Here is a 19,548-nt window from a genome sequence, read left to right on the forward strand (position 1 = left end):
CAGGGTGTGCTGGGTGTGCCTGGGCACACCCTAATCACCTAGGGCACATAGCATTGCCAGTGAGGAGATGGGAAAGATCTCCCTGGGACCTGCTCTGCTCTATTTCTCCTTGCCTACAGGTACATGGCCCCGATACATTACTCTCCCTGCTGGCAAACACATGCATGTGTATTTCAACTTTGGGGTGCACACCTTAATGCAATAGGCTGCGCACACCTATGGGCGGTGTAGGTGGAAGCGGCGGTGGAGGAGGACCAGGGCCGGATTAACAGCATCATGGGCTTGGTGCTGAGGATTTTGAAGGGCCTTAAGGGCCGTGCCTTGCCATGCACCCAGAGGAGGAAGGGTGCAGCCATGCATGCCTAATTCAACATGGGATGCTGTCTCTGAAGCCCATAAACACATCCATGCATCGCCAACTGTCCCTCCTTGTCCGGCCTTCACGCTGTGTGGGGAGGTTCTGAGGGTGCTGCCTGGGGAAGCGAGCATAGAAGCCAGACTTCTGTGTTTACAAGTGACAGAAGAGCGGTAACAGTGAATATGGCCAACCCGGGGCCTATATAAAAGGTAGGGGCCTGGAGCTGCAGCTCCAATAGCCCCTACATTAATCTGGCCCTGAGGAGGAGGACGAGGTAGCCAACACTGCTTCTTTTCAAAAATTTTAAATGAGGGTACACCCCAAAAGAGTGAGAAAGAGCAAAAATGGAACAATGGGTGGGCAAGGTCGGTATCCATTGCTATTCTGCATAAGGTACGGAAAAGTCCCGTGGGATCCATGCCTGGTTCATTTTAATGAACGTGAGCTTGTCCACATTGTCTCTGGACAGGCGGCTGCGCTTGTCTGTTATAACGCCCCCAGCCGTGCTAAATACCCGTTCAGATAATACACTGGCTGCAGGGCACGCCAGCACCTCCAAGGCGTAAAGGGCAAGCTCAAGCCATGTGCCCAATTTGGAGACCCAGAAGTTGAAGGGGGCAGACCCGTCATTCACTACATGTAGGCGTGTGCACACATACTGCTCCACCATGTTGGTAAAATGCTGCCTCCTGCTAAGACGTTCCATCTGAGCTGCTGGTGCTGCTGTTTGTTGTGGCGTGCTGACAAAGCTTTTCCACATTTCGGCCATGCTAACCCTGCCTTCTGAGGTGCTGGCGGTGCCCTGGTTGCGTTGGCGACCTCCTCCTCCTCCTCCTCTGCCTTGTGCTTCCACTGTGGCCCCGCTGTCAGATGGGAATGCCAGCAGCATGGCGTCTACCAGCGTGCGCTTGTACTCGCGCATCTTGCGATCGCGCTCCAGTGAGTGAATTAAGGACGGTACGTTGTCCTTGTAACGGGGATCCAGCAGCGTGGCCACCCAGTAATCAGCACAAGTTAGAATGTGGGCAACTCGGCGGTCGTTGTGGAGACACTGCAGCATGTAATCGCTCATGTGTGCCAGGCTGCCCAGAGGCAACGAAAGGCTGTCCTCTGTGGGAGGTGTATCGTCCGTGTCCTCTGTATCCCCCCAGCCACGCACCAGTGATGGCCATGAGCTGGCCTGGGTGCCACCCTGCTGTGAACATGGTTCCATCTCCTCCTCCAGCTCCTCCTCCTCCTCATCCTCCTCATCCTCCAGAACTGTGCCCCTGCTGGACAATTGCGTCCCTGGCGTTTGCGTGTGCAGGAACCCACCCTCGGAGCCCCTTGCGAATGACTGCCCTGAAAGCCTTGGAAATGTTACCTCTTCATCCTCCTCCTCCTCCTCATCCTGTGCCACATCCTCTTCCATCATCGCCCGAATTGTTTTTTCAAGGAGGCATGGAAGTGGGATAGTTAAGCTGAGAACGGCGTCATTGCCACTGGCCATGTTGGTGGAGTACTCAAAACAGCGCAACAAGGCACACAGGTCTCGCATGGAGGCCCAGTTAAATTAAATAGCGGAATAGAAAATATGATCCAAAAAAAGTGTATGTATATCACACGTACACAACCACACTGGGCCCCAATTACTATTGTTTGTACCCCTAAAAGGCTAGATGAGGAGTAGGGGGAGTATGGAACAGGCAGCACCCTCAAACCTTCAGAAGTATGAGATGAACCCCAACAACTTGGAAAGGTGGATCTCTCTCACACGTACCGACACAGACTATCCCGCAATTCAATTGATCCTCAAAGGTTTTTATTGAATAGCGGAATAGAAAATATGATCAAAAAAAGTGTATGTATCTCGCACGTACACAACCACACTAGGCCCCAATTACTATTGTTTGTACCCCTAAAAGGCTAGATGAGGAGTAGGGGGGGTATGGAACAGGCAGCACCCTCAAACCTTCAGAAGTATGAGATGAACCCCAACAACTTGGAAAGGTGGATCTCTCTCACACGTACCGACACAGACTATCCCCCAATTTAACTGATCCCCAAAGGTTTTTGATTAAATAGCGGAATAGAAAATATGATCCAAAAAAAGTGTATGTATATCACACGTACACAACCACACTAGGCCCCAATTACTATTGTTTGTACCCCTAAAAGGCTAGATGAGGAGTAGGGGGGGTATGGAACAGGCAGCACCCTCAAACCTTCAGAAGTATGAGATGAACCCCAACAACTTGGAAAGGTGGATCTCTCTCACACGTACCGACACAGACTATCCCCCAATTTAACTGATCCCCAAAGGTTTTTGATTAAATAGCGGAATAGAAAATATGATCCCAAAAAAGTGTATGTATATCACACGTACACAACCACACTGGGCCCCAATTACTATTGTTTGTACCCCTAAAAGGCTAGATGAGGAGTAGGGGGAGTATGGAACAGGCAGCACCCTCAAACCTTCAGAAGTATGAGATGAACCCCAACAACTTGGAAAGGTGGATCTCTCTCACACGTACCAACACAGACTATCCCCCAATTTAACTGATCCCCAAAGGTTTTTGATTAAATAGCGGAATAGAAAATATGATCCAAAAAAAGTGTATGTATATCACACGTACACAACCACACTAGGCCCCAATTACTATTGTTTGTACCCCTAAAAGGCTAGATGAGGAGTAGGGGGAGTATGGAACAGGCAGCACCCTCAAACCTTCAGAAGTATGAGATGAACCCCAACAACTTGGAAAGGTGGATCTCTCTCACACGTACCGACACAGACTATCCCGCAATTCAATTGATCCTCAAAGGTTTTTATTGAATAGCGGAATAGGAAATATGATCAAAAAAAGTGTATGTATCTCGCACGTACACAACCACACTAGGCCCCAATTACTATTGTTTGTACCCCTAAAAGGCTAGATGAGGAGTAGGGGGGGTATGGAACAGGCAGCACCCTCAAACCTTCAGAAGTATGAGATGAACCCCAACAACTTGGAAAGGTGGATCTCTCTCACACGTACCGACACAGACTATCCCCCAATTTAACTGATCCCCAAAGGTTTTTGATTAAATAGCGGAATAGAAAATATGATCCCAAAAAAGTGTATGTATATCACACGTACACAACCACACTGGGCCCCAATTACTATTGTTTGTACCCCTAAAAGGCTAGATGAGGAGTAGGGGGAGTATGGAACAGGCAGCACCCTCAAACCTTCAGAAGTATGAGATGAACCCCAACAACTTGGAAAGGTGGATCTCTCTCACACGTACCAACACAGACTATCCCCCAATTTAACTGATCCCCAAAGGTTTTTGATTAAATAGCGGAATAGAAAATATGATCCAAAAAAAGTGTATGTATATCACACGTACACAACCACACTAGGCCCCAATTACTATTGTTTGTACCCCTAAAAGGCTAGATGAGGAGTAGGGGGAGTATGGAACAGGCAGCACCCTCAAACCTTCAGAAGTATGAGATGAACCCCAACAACTTGGAAAGGTGGATCTCTCTCACACGTACCGACACAGACTATCCCGCAATTCAATTGATCCTCAAAGGTTTTTATTGAATAGCGGAATAGGAAATATGATCAAAAAAAGTGTATGTATCTCGCACGTACACAACCACACTAGGCCCCAATTACTATTGTTTGTACCCCTAAAAGGCTAGATGAGGAGTAGGGGGGGTATGGAACAGGCAGCACCCTCAAACCTTCAGAAGTATGAGATGAACCCCAACAACTTGGAAAGGTGGATCTCTCTCACACGTACCGACACAGACTATCCCCCAATTTAACTGATCCCCAAAGGTTTTTGATTAAATAGCGGAATAGAAAATATGATCCCAAAAAAGTGTATGTATATCACACGTACACAACCACACTGGGCCCCAATTACTATTGTTTGTACCCCTAAAAGGCTAGATGAGGAGTAGGGGGAGTATGGAACAGGCAGCACCCTCAAACCTTCAGAAGTATGAGATGAACCCCAACAACTTGGAAAGGTGGATCTCTCTCACACGTACCAACACAGACTATCCCCCAATTTAACTGATCCCCAAAGGTTTTTGATTAAATAGCGGAATAGAAAATATGATCCAAAAAAAGTGTATGTATATCACACGTACACAACCACACTAGGCCCCAATTACTATTGTTTGTACCCCTAAAAGGCTAGATGAGGAGTAGGGGGAGTATGGAACAGGCAGCACCCTCAAACCTTCAGAAGTATGAGATGAACCCCAACAACTTGGAAAGGTGGATCTCTCTCACACGTACCGACACAGACTATCCCGCAATTCAATTGATCCTCAAAGGTTTTTATTGAATAGCGGAATAGGAAATATGATCAAAAAAAGTGTATGTATCTCGCACGTACACAACCACACTAGGCCCCAATTACTATTGTTTGTACCCCTAAAAGGCTAGATGAGGAGTAGGGGGAGTATGGAACAGGCAGCACCCTCAAACCTTCAGAAGTATGAGATGAACCCCAACAACTTGGAAAGGTGGATCTCTCTCACACGTACCGACACAGACTATCCCCCAATTTAACTGATCCCCAAAGGTTTTTGATTAAATAGCGGAATAGAAAATATGATCCAAAAAAAGTGTATGTATATCACACGTACACAACCACACTAGGCCCCAATTACTATTGTTTGTACCCCTAAAAGGCTAGATGAGGAGTAGGGGGGGTATGGAACAGGCAGCACCCTCAAACCTTCAGAAGTATGAGATGAACCCCAACAACTTGGAAAGGTGGATCTCTCTCACACGTACCAACACAGACTATCCCCCAATTTAACTGATCCCCAAAGGTTTTTGATTAAATAGCGGAATAGAAAATATGATCCCAAAAAAGTGTATGTATATCACACGTACACAACCACACTAGGCCCCAATTACTATTGTTTGTACCCCTAAAAGGCTAGGAGTAGGGGGAGTATGGAACAGGCAGCACCCTCAAACCTTCAGAAGTATGAGATGAACCCCAACAACTTGGAAAGGTGGATCTCTCTCACACGTACCAACACAGACTATCCCCCAATTTAACTGATCCCCAAAGGTTTTTGATTAAATAGCGGAATAGAAAATATGATCCCAAAAAAGTGTATGTATATCACACGTACACAACCACACTGGGCCCCAATTACTATTGTTTGTACCCCTAAAAGGCTAGATGAGGAGTAGGGGGAGTATGGAACAGGCAGCACCCTCAAACCTTCAGAAGTATGAGATGAACCCCAACAACTTGGAAAGGTGGATCTCTCTCACACGTACCAACACAGACTATCCCCCAATTTAACTGATCCCCAAAGGTTTTTGATTAAATAGCGGAATAGAAAATATGATCCAAAAAAAGTGTATGTATATCACACGTACACAACCACACTAGGCCCCAATTACTATTGTTTGTACCCCTAAAAGGCTAGATGAGGAGTAGGGGGAGTATGGAACAGGCAGCACCCTCAAACCTTCAGAAGTATGAGATGAACCCCAACAACTTGGAAAGGTGGATCTCTCTCACACGTACCGACACAGACTATCCCGCAATTCAATTGATCCTCAAAGGTTTTTATTGAATAGCGGAATAGGAAATATGATCAAAAAAAGTGTATGTATCTCGCACGTACACAACCACACTAGGCCCCAATTACTATTGTTTGTACCCCTAAAAGGCTAGATGAGGAGTAGGGGGGGTATGGAACAGGCAGCACCCTCAAACCTTCAGAAGTATGAGATGAACCCCAACAACTTGGAAAGGTGGATCTCTCTCACACGTACCGACACAGACTATCCCCCAATTTAACTGATCCCCAAAGGTTTTTGATTAAATAGCGGAATAGAAAATATGATCCAAAAAAAGTGTATGTATATCACACGTACACAACCACACTAGGCCCCAATTACTATTGTTTGTACCCCTAAAAGGCTAGATGAGGAGTAGGGGGGGTATGGAACAGGCAGCACCCTCAAACCTTCAGAAGTATGAGATGAACCCCAACAACTTGGAAAGGTGGATCTCTCTCACACGTACCAACACAGACTATCCCCCAATTTAACTGATCCCCAAAGGTTTTTGATTAAATAGCGGAATAGAAAATATGATCCCAAAAAAGTGTATGTATATCACACGTACACAACCACACTAGGCCCCAATTACTATTGTTTGTACCCCTAAAAGGCTAGGAGTAGGGGGAGTATGGAACAGGCAGCACCCTCAAACCTTCAGAAGTATGAGATGAACCCCAACAACTTGGAAAGGTGGATCTCTCTCACACGTACCAACACAGACTATCCCCCAATTTAACTGATCCCCAAAGGTTTTTGATTAAATAGCGGAATAGAAAATATGATCCAAAAAAAGTGTATGTATATCACACGTACACAACCACACTAGGCCCCAATTACTATTGTTTGTACCCCTAAAAGGCTAGGAGTAGGGGGAGTATGGAACAGGCAGCACCCTCAAACCTTCAGAAGTATGAGATGAACCCCAACAACTTGGAAAGGTGGATCTCTCTCACACGTACCAACACAGACTATCCCCCAATTTAACTGATCCCCAAAGGTTTTTGATTAAATAGCGGAATAGAAAATATGATCCCAAAAAAGTGTATGTATATCACACGTACACAACCACACTAGGCCCCAATTACTATTGTTTGTACCCCTAAAAGGCTAGGAGTAGGGGGAGTATGGAACAGGCAGCACCCTCAAACCTTCAGAAGTATGAGATGAACCCCAACAACTTGGAAAGGTGGATCTCTCTCACACGTACCAACACAGACTATCCCCCAATTTAACTGATCCCCAAAGGTTTTTGATTAAATAGCGGAATAGAAAATATGATCCCAAAAAAGTGTATGTATATCACACGTACACAACCACACTAGGCCCCAATTACTATTGTTTGTACCCCTAAAAGGCTAGGAGTAGGGGGAGTATGGAACAGGCAGCACCCTCAAACCTTCAGAAGTATGAGATGAACCCCAACAACTTGGAAAGGTGGATCTCTCTCACACGTACCAACACAGACTATCCCCCAATTTAACTGATCCCCAAAGGTTTTTGATTAAATAGCGGAATAGAAAATATGATCCCAAAAAAGTGTATGTATATCACACGTACACAACCACACTAGGCCCCAATTACTATTGTTTGTACCCCTAAAAGGCTAGGAGTAGGGGGAGTATGGAACAGGCAGCACCCTCAAACCTTCAGAAGTATGAGATGAACCCCAACAACTTGGAAAGGTGGATCTCTCTCACACGTACCAACACAGACTATCCCCCAATTTAACTGATCCCCAAAGGTTTTTGATTAAATAGCGGAATAGAAAATATGATCCCAAAAAAGTGTATGTATATCACACGTACACAACCACACTAGGCCCCAATTACTATTGTTTGTACCCCTAAAAGGCTAGGAGTAGGGGGAGTATGGAACAGGCAGCACCCTCAAACCTTCAGAAGTATGAGATGAACCCCAACAACTTGGAAAGGTGGATCTCTCTCACACGTACCAACACAGACTATCCCCCAATTTAACTGATCCCCAAAGGTTTTTGATTAAATAGCGGAATAGAAAATATGATCCCAAAAAAGTGTATGTATATCACACGTACACAACCACACTAGGCCCCAATTACTATTGTTTGTACCCCTAAAAGGCTAGGAGTAGGGGGAGTATGGAACAGGCAGCACCCTCAAACCTTCAGAAGTATGAGATGAACCCCAACAACTTGGAAAGGTGGATCTCTCTCACACGTACCAACACAGACTATCCCCCAATTTAACTGATCCCCAAAGGTTTTTGATTAAATAGCGGAATAGAAAATATGATCCCAAAAAAGTGTATGTATATCACACGTACACAACCACACTAGGCCCCAATTACTATTGTTTGTACCCCTAAAAGGCTAGGAGTAGGGGGAGTATGGAACAGGCAGCACCCTCAAACCTTCAGAAGTATGAGATGAACCCCAACAACTTGGAAAGGTGGATCTCTCTCACACGTACCAACACAGACTATCCCCCAATTTAACTGATCCCCAAAGGTTTTTGATTAAATAGCGGAATAGAAAATATGATCCCAAAAAAGTGTATGTATATCACACGTACACAACCACACTAGGCCCCAATTACTATTGTTTGTACCCCTAAAAGGCTAGGAGTAGGGGGAGTATGGAACAGGCAGCACCCTCAAACCTTCAGAAGTATGAGATGAACCCCAACAACTTGGAAAGGTGGATCTCTCTCACACGTACCAACACAGACTATCCCCCAATTTAACTGATCCCCAAAGGTTTTTGATTAAATAGCGGAATAGAAAATATGATCCCAAAAAAGTGTATGTATATCACACGTACACAACCACACTAGGCCCCAATTACTATTGTTTGTACCCCTAAAAGGCTAGGAGTAGGGGGGAGTATGGAACAGGCAGCACCCTCAAACCTTCAGAAGTATGAGATGAACCCCAACAACTTGGAAAGGTGGATCTCTCTCACACGTACCAACACAGACTATCCCCCAATTTAACTGATCCCCAAAGGTTTTTGATTAAATAGCGGAATAGAAAATATGATCCCAAAAAAGTGTATGTATATCACACGTACACAACCACACTAGGCCCCAATTACTATTGTTTGTACCCCTAAAAGGCTAGGAGTAGGGGGAGTATGGAACAGGCAGCACCCTCAAACCTTCAGAAGTATGAGATGAACCCCAACAACTTGGAAAGGTGGATCTCTCTCACACGTACCAACACAGACTATCCCCCAATTTAACTGATCCCCAAAGGTTTTTGATTAAATAGCGGAATAGAAAATATGATCCCAAAAAAGTGTATGTATATCACACGTACACAACCACACTAGGCCCCAATTACTATTGTTTGTACCCCTAAAAGGCTAGGAGTAGGGGGGAGTATGGAACAGGCAGCACCCTCAAACCTTCAGAAGTATGAGATGAACCCCAACAACTTGGAAAGGTGGATCTCTCTCACACGTACCAACACAGACTATCCCCCAATTTAACTGATCCCCAAAGGTTTTTGATTAAATAGCGGAATAGAAAATATGATCCCAAAAAAGTGTATGTATATCACACGTACACAACCACACTAGGCCCCAATTACTATTGTTTGTACCCCTAAAAGGCTAGGAGTAGGGGGAGTATGGAACAGGCAGCACCCTCAAACCTTCAGAAGTATGAGATGAACCCCAACAACTTGGAAAGGTGGATCTCTCTCACACGTACCAACACAGACTATCCCCCAATTTAACTGATCCCCAAAGGTTTTTTATTAAATAGCGGAATAGAAAATATGATCCCAAAAAAGTGTATGTATATCACACGTACACAACCACACTAGGCCCCAATTACTATTGTTTGTACCCCTAAAAGGCTAGGAGTAGGGGGAGTATGGAACAGGCAGCACCCTCAAACCTTCAGAAGTATGAGATGAACCCCAACAACTTGGAAAGGTGGATCTCTCTCACACGTACCAACACAGACTATCCCCCAATTTAACTGATCCCCAAAGGTTTTTGATTAAATAGCGGAATAGAAAATATGATCCCAAAAAAGTGTATGTATATCACACGTACACAACCACACTAGGCCCCAATTACTATTGTTTGTACCCCTAAAAGGCTAGATGAGGAGTAGGGGGAGTATGGAACAGGCAGCACCCTCAAACCTTCAGAAGTATGAGATTGTGTTCACTGTACCCCACAAAGATTGAGTTCACTGCACCCCACAATGATTGTGTTCACTGCACCCCACAAAGATTGTGTTCACTGCACCTCACAAAGATTGTGTTCACTGTACCCCCCAAAGATTGTGTTCACTGCACCCCACAAAGATTCTGTTCACTGTACCCCACAAAGATTGTGTTCACTGCACCCCAAAAAGATTGTGTTCACTGCACCCCAAAAAGGATGTTGTTCACTGCACCCCAAAAAGGATGTTGTTCACTCCACCCCAAAAAGATTGTGTTCACTGCACCCCACAAAGATTGTGTTCACTGCACCCCAAAAAGATTGTGTTCACTGCACCCCAAAAATGATTTTGTTCACTGCACCCCAAAAAGGATTTTGTTCACTGCACCCCAAAAAGGATGTTGTTCACTCCACCCCAAAAAGATTGTGTTCACTGCACCCCAAAAAGATTGTGTTCACTGCACCCCACAAAGGATTTTGTTCACTGCACCCCAAAAAGATTGTGTTCACTGCACCCCAAAAAGGATGTTGTTCACTGCACCCCAAAAAGGATTTTGTTCACTGCACCCCAAAAAGATTGTGTTCACTGCACCCCACAAAGGATTTTGTTCACTGCACCCCACAAAGATTGTGTTCACTGCACACCAAAAAGGATTGTGTTCACTGCACCCCAAAAAGATTTTGTTCACTGCACCCCAAAAAGATTGTGTTCACTGCAGCCCAAAAAGATTGTGTTCACTGCAGCCCAAAAAGATTGTGTTCACTGCAGCCCAAAAAGATTGTGTTCACTGCAGCCCAAAAAGATTGTGTTCACTGCAGCTCACACACAGAAAAATGGATGTGGATCACTGACACCTGCCTATCTCCAATCCCACACCGCACAGCAATATCGATTGTAGTTTGTAGAACACAGTTTCCCTAAAATTCAGCAGACTCTGTCCCTAACAGGATTGAGAAGAGATCGTAGATCAGGATTGAGTGCAGACCCCACCCCCCACACAGCAATATCGATTGTAGTTTGTAGAAGACACTGACCCTATAATTCAGCAGACTCTATCCCTAAAATGCCTACAACTCGCCCTGCCTAAACACTCCGACCTGTCCCTCAATTCTATCCGGACACAAATGGTTTTTTCCTGCCTATCTTTCCCTAATCAGCAGCCAGCACGTTGATGTGTGCTCTGTCCCTGAATCTAAGCAGCATAATGACGCCGCTGCGGCTGCCTCGAACTTATAAAGACTTGGTCACATGCTTCAGACGGCCAATCACAGCTACTGAGACATTTGCAGGCATGGCTGGGATGGCTTAAGGCACACCAGTTAAACGATTGTTGATTGGCTGTTGAAAGCCCGCCATGAAAAGAGCGCCAAAGCATGCAAAACCCGGAAATAAAACGACCGAACACGGATTTTTACCCGAACATACAGTAAAGTGTCCGTGTCCGTGTTCGGGTACAAAAAATCCAATTATTCGGTACGAACACGAATAATACAGTCCGTGTTCGCTCAACACTACCAATGAGCTTTTCCAAGGCCCTCCCTGACCGCAGTAGCAAATAGTTTTTACAGAGCTGGTTTCCTTGTCCCAGCATCTGACCCTCCTCTTTTCACAGCACGGGCTTGGGACCGGCAAGGGCAGAGTTAAAAAATGTTGAAAACATTATTTATTTATTTATTCATTTATTTGTTTGAGATTCTGAGGAATCCCAATGAGCTTTTCCAAGGCCCTCCCTGACCGCAGTAGCAAATAGTTTTTTTTAAAGAGCTGGTTTGCTTGTCCCAGCATCTGACCCTCTTCTTTTCACAGCACGGGCTTGGGACCGGCCACGGCAGAGTTAAAAAAATGTTGAAAACATTATTTATTTATTCATTTATTTGTTTGAGATTCTGAGGAATCCCAATGAGCTTGTCCAAGGCCCTCCCTGACCGCAGTAGCAAATAGTTTTTTTTAAAGAGCTGGTTTGCTTGTCCCAGCATCTGACCCTCTTCTTTTCACAGCACGGGCTTGGGACCGGCCACGGCAGAGTTAAAAAAATGTTGAAAACATTATTTATTTATTCATTTATTTGTTTGAGATCCTGAGGAATCCCAATGAGCTTTTCCAAGGCCCTCCCTGACCGCAGTAGCAAATAGTTTTTACAGAGCTGGTTTGCTTGTCCCAGCATCTGACCCTCCTCTTTTCACAGCACGGGCTTGGGACCGGCCACGGCAGAGTTAAAAAAATGTTGAAAACATTATTTATTTATTTATTCATTTATTTGTTTGAGATCCTGAGGAATCCCAATGAGCTTTTCCAAGGCCCTCCCTGACTGCAGTATCAAATAGTTTTTACAGAGCTGGTTTGCTTATCCCAGCATCTGACCCTCCTCTTTTCACAGCATGGGCTTGGGACCGGCCACGGCGGAGTTAAAAAAATGTTGAAAACATTATTTATTTATTCATTTATTTGTTTGAGATCCTGAGGAATCCCAATGAGCTTTTCCAAGGCCCTCCCTGACCGCAGTAGCAAATAGTTTTTACAGAGCTGGTTTGCTTGTCCCAGCATCTGACCCTCCTCTTTTCACAGCACGGGCATGGGACCGGCGACGGCAGAGTTAAAAAATGTTGAAAACATTATTTATTTATTTATTCATTTATTTGTTTGAGATCCTGAGGAATCCCAATGAGCTTTTCCAAGGCCCTTCCTGACCTCAGTAGAAAATAGTTTTTACAGAGCTGGTTTGCTTGTCCCAGCATCTGACCCTCCTCTTTTCACAGCACGGGCTTGGGACCGGCCACGGCAGAGTTAAAAAAATGTTGAAAACATTATTTATTTATTTATTCATTTATTTGTTTGAGATTCTGAGGAATCCCAATGAGCTTTTCCAAGGCCCTCCCTGACCGCAGTAGCAAATAGTTTTTTTTACAGAGCTGGTTTGCTTGTCCCAGCATCTGACCCTCTTCTTTTCACAGCACGGGCTTGGGACCGGCCACGGCAGAGTTAAAAAAATGTTGAAAACATTATTTATTTATTCATTTATTTGTTTGAGATCCTGAGGAATCCCAATGAGCTTTTCCAAGGCCCTCCCTGACCGCAGTAGCAAATAGTTTTTACAGAGCTGGTTTGCTTGTCCCAGCATCTGACCCTCCTCTTTTCACAGCACGGGCTTGGGACCGGCCACGGCAGAGTTAAAAAATGTTGAAAACATTATTTATTTATTTATTCATTTATTTGTTTGAGATCCTGAGGAATCCCAATGAGCTTTTCCAAGGCCCTCCCTGACCGCAGTAGCAAATAGTTTTTACAGAGCTGGTTTGCATGTTCCAGCATCTGACCCTCCTCTTTTCACAGCACGGGCTTGGGACAGACCACGGCAGAGTTAAAAAAAATGTTGAAAACATTATTTATTTATTCATTTATTTGTTTGAGATCATGAGGAATCCCAATGAGCTTTTCCAAGGCCCTCCCTGACTGCACTAGCAAATAGTTTTTACAGAGCTGGTTTGCTTGTCCCAGCATCTGACCCTCCTCTTTTCACAGCACGGGCTTGGGACCGGCCACGGCAGAGTTAGAAAATGTTGAAAACATTATTTATTTATTTATTCATTTATTTGTTTGAGATCCTGAGGAATCCCAATGAGCTTTTCCAAGGCCCTCCCTGACTGCAGTATCAAATAGTTTTTACAGAGCTGGTTTGCTTATCCCAGCATCTGACCCTCCTCTTTTCACAGCACGGGCTTGGGACCGGCCATGGCAGAGTTAAAAAAATGTTGAAAACATTATTTATTTATTCATTTATTTGTTTGAGATCCTGAGGAATCCCAATGAGCTTTTCCAAGGCCCTCCCTGACAGCAGTAGCAAATAGTTTTTACAGAGCTGGTTTGCTTATCCCAGCATCTGACCCTCCTCTATTCACAGCACAGGCTTGGGACCGGCCATGGCAGAGTTAAAAAATGTTGAAAACATTATTTATTTATTCATTTATTTGTTTGAGATCCTGAGAAATCCCAATGAGCTTTTCCAAGGCCCTCCCTGACCGCAGTAGCAAATAGTTTTTACAGAGCTGGTTTCCTTGTCCCAGCATCTGACCCTCCTCTTTTCACAGCACGGGCTTGGGACCAGCCACGGCAGAGTTAAAAAATGTTGAAAACATTATTTATTTATTTATTCATTTATTTGTTTGAGATCCTGAGGAATCCCAATGAGCTTTTCCAAGGCCCTCCCTGACCGCAGTAGCAAATAGTTTTTACAGAGCTGGTTTGCTTGTCCCAGCATCTGACCCTCCTCTTTTCACAGCACGGGCTTGGGACAGACCACGACAGAGTTAAAAAAAATGTTGAAAACATTATTTATTTATTCATTTATTTGTTTGAGATCATGAGGAACCCCAATGAGCTTTTCCAAGGCCCTCCCTGACTGCACTAGCAAATAGTTTTTACAGAGCTGGTTTGCTTATCCCAGCATCTGACCCTCCTCTTTTCACAGCACGGGCTTGGGACCGGCCATGGCAGAGTTAAAAAAATGTTGAAAACATTATTTATTTATTCATTTATTTGTTTGAGATCCTGAGGAATCCCAATGAGCTTTTCCAAGGCCCTCCCTGACGGCAGTAGCAAATAGTTTTTTTTACAGAGCTGGTTTGCTTGTCCCAGCATCTGACCCTCTTCTTTTCACAGCACGGGCTTGGGACCGGCCACGGCAGAGTTAAAAAAATGTTGAAAACATTATTTATTTATTCATTTATTTGTTTGAGATCCTGAGGAATCCCAATGAGCTTTTCCAAGGCCCTCCCTGACCGCAGTAGCAAATAGTTTTTACAGAGCTGGTTTGCTTGTCCCAGCATCTGACCCTCCTCTTTTCACAGCACGGGCTTGGGACCGGCCACGGCAGAGTTAAAAAAATGTTGAAAACATTATTTATTTATTTATTCATTTATTTGTTTGAGATCCTGAGGAATCCCAATGAGCTTTTCCAAGGCCCTCCCTGACTGCAGTATCAAATAGTTTTTACAGAGCTGGTTTGCTTATCCCAGCATCTGACCCTCCTCTTTTCACAGCACGGGCTTGGGACCGGCCACGGCAGAGTTAAAAAAATGTTGAAAACATTATTTATTCATTTATTTGTTTGAGATCCTGAGGAATCCCAATGAGCTTTTCCAAGGCCCTCCCTGACCGCAGTAGCAAATAGTTTTTACAGAGCTGGTTTGCTTGTCCCAGCATCTGACCCTCCTCTATTCACAGCACGGGCTTGGGACCGGCCATGGCAGAGTTAAAAAATGTTGAAAACATTATTTATTTATTCATTTATTTGTTTGAGATCCTGAGGAATCCCAATGAGCTTTTCCAAGGCCCTCCCTGACCGCAGTAGCAAATAGTTTTTACAGAGCTGGTTTCCTTGTCCCAGCATCTGACCCTCCTCTTTTCACAGCACAGGCTTGGGACCGGCCACGGCAGAGTTAAAAAATGTTGAAAACATTATTTATTTATTTATTCATTTATTTGTTTGAGATCCTGAGGAATCCCAATGAGCTTTTCCAAGGCCCTCCCTGACCGCAGTAGCAAATAGTTTTTACAGAGCTGGTTTGCTTGTCCCAGCATCTGACCCTCCTCTTTTCACAGCACGGGCTTGGAACCGGCCATGGCAGAGTTAAAAAAATGTTGAAAACATTATTTATTTATTCATTTATTTGTTTGAGATCATGAGGAATCCCAATGAGCTTTTCCAAGGCCCTCCCTGACTGCACTAGCAAATAGTTTTTACAGAGCTGGTTTGCTTGTCCCAGCATCTGACCCTCCTCTTTTCACAGCACGGGCTTGGGACCGGCCATGGCAGAGTTAAAAAAATGTTGAAAACATTATTTATTTATTCATTTATTTGTTTGAGATCCTGAGGAATCCCAATGATCTTTTCCAAGGCCCTCCCTGACCGCAAAAGCAAATAGTTTTTACAGAGCTGGTTTGCTTGTCCCAGCATCTGACCCTCCTCTATTCACAGCACGGGCTTGGGACCGGCCATGGCAGAGTTAAAAAATGTTGAAAACATTATTTATTTATTTATTCATTTATTTGTTTGAGATCCTGAGGAATCCCAATGAGCTTTTCCAAGGCCCTCCCTGACCGCAGTAGCAAATAGTTTTTACAGAGCTGGTTTCCTTGTCCCAGCATCTGACCCTCCTCTTTTCACAGCACGGGCTTGGGACCGGCCACGGCAGAGTTAAAAAATGTTGAAAACATTATTTATTTATTTATTCATTTATTTGTTTGAGATCCTGAGGAATCCCAATGAGCTTTTCCAAGGCCCTCCCTGACCGCAGTAGCAAATAGTTTTTACAGAGCTGGTTTGCTTGTCCCAGCATCTGACCCTCCTCTTTTCACAGCACGGGCTTGGGACCGGCCATGGCAGAGTTAAAAAAATGTTGAAAACATTATTTATTTATTCATTTATTTGTTTGAGATCCTGAGGAATCCCAATGAGCTTTTCCAAGGCCCTCCCTGACCGCAGTAGCAAATCGTTTTTAAAGAGCTGGTTTGCTTGTCCCAACATCTGACCCTCCTCTTTTCACAGCACGGGCTTGGGACCGGCCACGGCAGAGTTAAAAAATGTTGAAAACATTATTTATTTATTTATTCATTTATTTGTTTGAGATTCTGAGGAATCCCAATGAGCTTTTCCAAGGCCCTCCCTGACCGCAGTAGCAAATAGTTTTTTTTACAGAGCTGGTTTGCTTGTCCCAGCATCTGACCCTCTTCTTTTCACAGCACGGGCTTGGGACCGGCCATGGCAGAGTTAAAAAATGTTGAAAACATTATTTATTTATTCATTTATTTGTTTGAGATCCTGAGGAATCCCAATGAGCTTTTCCAAGGCCCTCCCTGACTGCACTAGCAAATGGTTTTTACAGAGCTGGTTTGCTTGTCCCAGCATCTGACCCTCCTCTTTTCACAGCACGGGCTTGGGACCGGCCACGGCAGAGTTAAAAAATGTTGAAAACATTATTTATTTATTTATTCATTTATTTGTTTGAGATCCTGAGGAATCCCAATGAGCTTTTCCAAGGCCCTCCCTGACCGCAGTAGGAAATAGTTTTTGCAGAGCTGGTTTGCTTGTCCCAGCATCTGACCCTCCTCTATTCACATTACAGGCTTGGGACCGGCCATGGCAGAGTTAAAAAATGTTGAAAACATTATTTATTTATTCATTTATTTGTTTGAGATCCTGAGGAATTCCAATGAGCTTTTCCAAGGCCCTCCCTGACCGCAGTAGCAAATAGTTTTTACAGAGCTGGTTTCCTTGTCCCAGCATCTGACCCTCCTCTTTTCACAGCACGGGCTTGGGACCGGCCACGGCAGAGTTAAAAAATGTTGAAAACATTATTTATTTATTTATTCATTTATTTGTATGAGATCCTGAGGAATCCCAATGAGCTTTTCCAAGGCCCTCCCTGACCGCAGTAGCAAATAGTTTTTACAGAGCTGGTTTGCTTGTCCCAGCATCTGACCCTCCTCTATTCACAGCACAGGCTTGGGACCAGCCATGGCAGAGTTAAAAAATGTTGAAAACATTATTTATTTATTCATTTATTTGTTTGAGATCCTGAGGAATTCCAATGAGCTTTTCCAAGGCCCTCCCTGACCGCAGTAGCAAATAGTTTTTACAGAGCTGGTTTGCTTGTCCCAGCATCTGACCCTCCTCTTTTCACAGCACGGGCTTGGGACCGGCCACGGCAGAGTTAAAAAAATGTTGAAAACATTATTTATTTATTTATTCATTTATTTGTTTGAGATCCTGAGGAATCCCAATGAGCTTTTCCAAGGCCCTCCCTGACTGCAGTATCAAATAGTTTTTACAGAGCTGGTTTGCTTATCCCAGCATCTGACCCTCCTCTTTTCACAGCACGGGCTTGGGACCGGCCACGGCAGAGTTAAAAAAATGTTGAAAACATTATTTATTCATTTATTTGTTTGAGATCCTGAGGAATCCCAGTGAGCTTTTCCAAGGCCCTCCCTGACCGCAGTAGCAAATAGTTTTTACAGAGCTGGTTTGCTTGTCCCAGCATCTGACCCTCCTCTATTCACAGCACGGGCTTGGGACCGGCCATGGCAGAGTTAAAGAATGTTGAAAACATTATTTATTTATTCATTTATTTGTTTGAGATCCTGAGGAATCCCAATGAGCTTTTCCAAGGCCCTCCCTGACCGCAGTAGCAAATAGTTTTTACAGAGCTGGTTTTCTTGTCCCAGCATCTGACCCTCCTCTTTTCACAGCACGGGCTTGGGACCGGCCACGGCAGAGTTAAAAAATGTTGAAAACATTATTTATTTATTTATTCATTTATTTGTTTGAGATCCTGAGGAATCCCAATGAGCTTTTCCAAGGCCCTCCCTGACCGCAGTAGCAAATAGTTTTTACAGAGCTGGTTTGCTTGTCCCAGCATCTGACCCTCCTCTTTTCACAGCACGGGCTTGGGACAGACCACGGCAGAGTTAAAAAAAATGTTGAAAACATTATTTATTTATTCATTTATTTGTTTGAGATCATGAGGAATCCCAATGAGCTTTTCCAAGGCCCTCCCTGACTGCACTAGCAAATAGTTTTTACAGAGCTGGTTTGCTTGTCCCAGCATCTGACCCTCCTCTTTTCACAGCACGGGCTTGGGACCGGCCACGGCAGAGTTAAAAAATGTTGAAAACATTATTTATTTATTTATTTATTCATTTATTTGTTTGAGATCCTGAGGAATCCCAATGAGCTTTTCCAAGGCCCTCCCTGACTGCAGTATCAAATAGTTTTTACAGAGCTGGTTTGCTTATCCCAGCATCTGACCCTCCTCTTTTCACAGCACGGGCTTGGGACCGGCCATGGCAGAGTTAAAAAAATGTTGAAAACATTATTTATTTATTCATTTATTTGTTTGAGATCCTGAGGAATCCCAATGAGCTTTTCCAAGGCCCTCCCTGACCGCAGTAGCAAAAAATTTTTACAGAGCTGGTTTCCTTGTCCCAGCATCTGACCCTCCTCTTTTCACAGCACGGGCTTGGGACCGGCCACGGCAGAGTTAAAAAATGTTGAAAACATTATTTATTTATTTATTCATTTATTTGTTTGAGATCCTGAGGAATCCCAATGAGCTTTTCCAAGGCCCTCCCTGACCACAGTAGCAAATAGTTTTTACAGAGCTGGTTTGCTTGTCCCAGCATCTGACCCTCCTCTTTTCACAGCATGGGCTTGGGACCGGCCACGGCAGAGTTAAAAAAATGTTGAAAACATTATTTATTTATTCATTTATTTGTTTGAGATCCTGAGGAATCCCAATGAGCTTTTCCAAGGCCCTCCCTGACCGCAGTAGCAAATAGTTTTTACAGAGCTGGTTTCCTTGTCCCAGCATCTGACCCTCCTCTTTTCACAGCACGGGCTTGGGACCGGCCACGGCAGAGTTAAAAAATGTTGAAAACATTATTTATTTATTTATTCATT

The 19,548-nt window shown here is 44.3% G+C and overlaps 2 protein-coding genes across 2 annotated transcripts in view; one reads left to right on the forward strand and one right to left on the reverse strand.

Moving 5' to 3' along the window:
- Window positions 1-19,548, forward strand: part of LOC309549117 (uncharacterized protein) — a 4,285,597-nt gene that overhangs the window by 3,927,643 nt on the left and 338,406 nt on the right.
- LOC309549120 (uncharacterized protein) overlaps window positions 1-19,548 on the reverse strand; it is a gene marked incomplete at its 3' end in the record, with an annotated part of 1,495,124 nt that overhangs the window by 1,272,884 nt on the left and 202,692 nt on the right. The gene's annotated exons all lie outside the window — the stretch shown is intronic.

The sequence above is a fragment of the Pelophylax lessonae genome, assembly GCF_965119305.1.
Source record: "Pelophylax lessonae genome assembly, chromosome: 3".
Classification (NCBI taxonomy): Eukaryota; Metazoa; Chordata; class Amphibia; order Anura; family Ranidae; genus Pelophylax; species Pelophylax lessonae.